Below are 3,182 nucleotides of genomic sequence, written 5' to 3'. Positions count from 1 at the left end.
AACAGATTTGTTTTTACCATATATGTTGAAATTAATGCTGAAGTCTTCCATTGTAACACACGGTGGTTAAGTGTTTTCAGTCACAAGATGGCCCCAGACAGTCAACGATAGTGGAGTGACTCGTTTAGCATATAAGTAGTACCAGTCAAGATAACTCGTAGTACCCGGATGAGCGGTGTGTTATTCAATTTGCCGGTTGTTATCTGGGAATAACATACCGCTGGATGGCGCGATTGACCAATCAGAATCAAGTATTCCACAGAGCCGTGTAATAACCCTCAATAACAACCGGTAAAAGCTAATAACACAGGCTCATCCGGAAAACAGCAGTTGGCGCTGTACTCTTGCTTGAACCATTTTTTCTTGGTGGAAGCTTTGCGTTTGTTTAGCTAATAAAATATTAAAACTCGATTCAAAATGGTGTACAATTATTTAATTATGTCATCCTGGTATCACGGACTCGCTCTCGTTTCATACAAACGCAGCTGCTGCCATTTTGCTACGATTGTTTTGTACGCTGTAATGGATTATAAGAGAACTAACAAACTGGTAAGGTTTTAAAACATTTTCGTCTTAATTCTTTTATTGCCTTAATTATTTTTGTGGTGAAATGTTGTGTAATAAGTGGTTTGACTGCACCGTTTCCCTTAAATGTCCGTCTAGTTTGAATTTGCCACTTGCTCGCAACTGCTGTCTTTAGGGAAGCTTTGCGTTCAAATATTTCAACTCAAATCAATATTTCGCGTCTAATTATTTACTTATGTGGCAAGTAGCCATGTAATAAGAGGGAGAATGTACATCCAGCCGGTTGTTATCTCAGAATAAACCCCTTCAGGCTGATACAAGACCCCTCTACTTCGCGTCGGGGTCCTGATCACCCTGTCGGGGTTTATTCTGAAATAACAACCGGCTGGATGTACATTATCCCTTACATAATAACTACAATTGAATTGATTGAAAACAACAAACCTTGATTCTTGTCATATTTCTGAGACAGGCAAAGAAAAATTTCCAGTCTTCTAATTTCTGTGTTTTATTATATTATATGATCTGAGAATAACATCACACAATTGAAATCTCTTCTTCTGCAAATTAGCATAATCACAGTATAGCACAACCCATCCTACCTTACGACTTAATTTTAGGAGATATCAAACCTCTCAACTCTCAAAGTCACCACCTGACTGGAAATGTTGACTTGCATTCCCGGGGGCTTCATTTCGACATATGAAGCCTTAATCAACAGCAGCACACTGAAATGCTTAGCGTCAATCCTCATGATGTCGATTGAGGCAGAAGCCCAAAGGAACCTGATATTACAAATGACACAACATGGCTAATTATTTCCAGAGTGCTACTTAGAAATACACAAACACTGCAATTAGATAACACCAGTCCGAGTCAAACAGGGCAAACATATTAAAGGTCAAATCTAAATTATGAGGTCAATTTATTCATCCATTTTCCAGACTCCTGAATGTATCACAATAATATTACGCAGCACAACTGTTTTCAACTGTGTTAATAATAATAAATGTTTCTTGAGCAGCAAATCAGCATATTAGAATGATTTCTGAAGGATCATGTGACACTGAAGACTGGAGTAATGGCTGCTGGAAATTTAGCTTTTACATCACAGGAATAAATGACATTTCAAATGTATTCAAATAGAAAGCTACAACTAAAAAGCCATGATGTCCACATTTGAGTAATTCAACACGACATAAAGGAACAAGTGAAGCTCGACCTCTCGCAGAAGAACATCCTGTGTTTGTGCACACATGTGCACACACACATACAAGCACACACAAGCACAATTTGGTGAAACAAAAGGTTCGACACACCCATATATCTTCCTGTAACTATCAGAAGCACTTAGACTCGTGTTATGTGAACATTAGCTGACATGAACACCTAAGGCAGAAGACTACTAATTATTAATGGTTTAAGCTGTTAAAAAAAATCTCTGATCCACAGACATGTAAATGCATGAAATAATCTGGCATGCATAATTGCAGACACACCTGAGTGTTTCATCTGCGAGCTCACAGAGCAAGTCAAACCAGCTGTGTTATCTTGAGAAAACTCAGTGATGTTCAAGCTTTTTTTTTTATTTATCCTCCTAAAACTTTTCTATATTTATAATATACTAGCTAACATTATGCATTATATTGAGTTTAGCAGCCCCTGGCATTGCCAGGCCGGTGCCCGGTGTTTGTCAATGTAACTGGAGCACCTGATGAAGTGGAGTTTCAAGATATATATATATAGTAACAAAATGTCCCTGAGAACATTTCATGACTCAGTCACAGGACACTGAAACATTGCAGCCACACCAGGGGCCTTCTAGAAAACAAGTGTATTCCTAGCTATACAAAATCAATATATTTCATGCACTGCACATTCATAAATGCATTTCACCACTGTCTCTGCGGGTATGGCTCTCTGAAGTAGATGGAGAATTGTGTCATAATGGAATGCTGTTTTACATTTTCTAGGCTGGATGTGCAAACATGGCAGAGTTGGGTGATAAAACACTCATGGCTTTGAAGATTTACAGTTCATATCTGCGACACTAGACTGATTGGGGACAATAATTCAGCTAAACTACAGGTCAGTAACTGGCAAGGGCTTTCATTGTCCACAAGAGGGTGTAAATGCTCCATTAGAAGCTAAAGCATGACAAGTATATTCTTGATGAATGGATTATGAGTTTTATGCAGGCATTACACATATTGTTTTAGCAATTTGAACGAATTTCCATTCATTTTTCAGTCACTCGTGGTTAACTAGCGATTTCAATTTTTCTTTTCTCTTTGGAGTGTTACAAGCTTTTGGTGCATAAAGAAGATCTGTAAAGTTGCAAAGACTGAAGTCTCAAATCCAAAGCGTCAACCACGCCTACCTAAAATGGCTCGTTCTAACACGCCCCCACATGTCTACGTCACGATGTGGGAAGATTTGCATAACGCCGCCTAAATGTTCACGCAAAGAAAGAAGGCGTAACTTTTATTCTCGCTTTAGTATTGTTGCTGCCGCCATGTCGTGAAGACGCTGTGTCCTTCGTTGTGAAAGCGAAACTACTTTGTTTGGCCTTCCAAAAGAGGACACTAGAAATCAGTGGTTAAGTTGTATTTACAACACTGTTCCAGAACAGTTCAACCCAAATATTCAGATGTGTG

At 38.7% G+C, this 3,182-nt stretch overlaps 1 protein-coding gene across 10 annotated transcripts in view; it reads right to left on the bottom strand.

Moving 5' to 3' along the window:
* The window catches only part of LOC107661923 (calpastatin-like), a 34,322-nt gene that overhangs the window by 28,032 nt on the left and 3,108 nt on the right, over positions 1-3,182 (bottom strand). The gene's annotated exons all lie outside the window — the stretch shown is intronic.

Source organism: Sinocyclocheilus anshuiensis, unplaced genomic scaffold (assembly GCF_001515605.1).
Source record: "Sinocyclocheilus anshuiensis isolate Anshui unplaced genomic scaffold, SAMN03320099.WGS_v1.1 scaffold457, whole genome shotgun sequence".
In the NCBI taxonomy this organism is placed as follows: Eukaryota; Metazoa; Chordata; class Actinopteri; order Cypriniformes; family Cyprinidae; genus Sinocyclocheilus; species Sinocyclocheilus anshuiensis.
The sequence above is the reverse complement of the archived record's forward strand: the minus strand, read 5'-3'. Positions and strand labels throughout refer to the sequence as shown.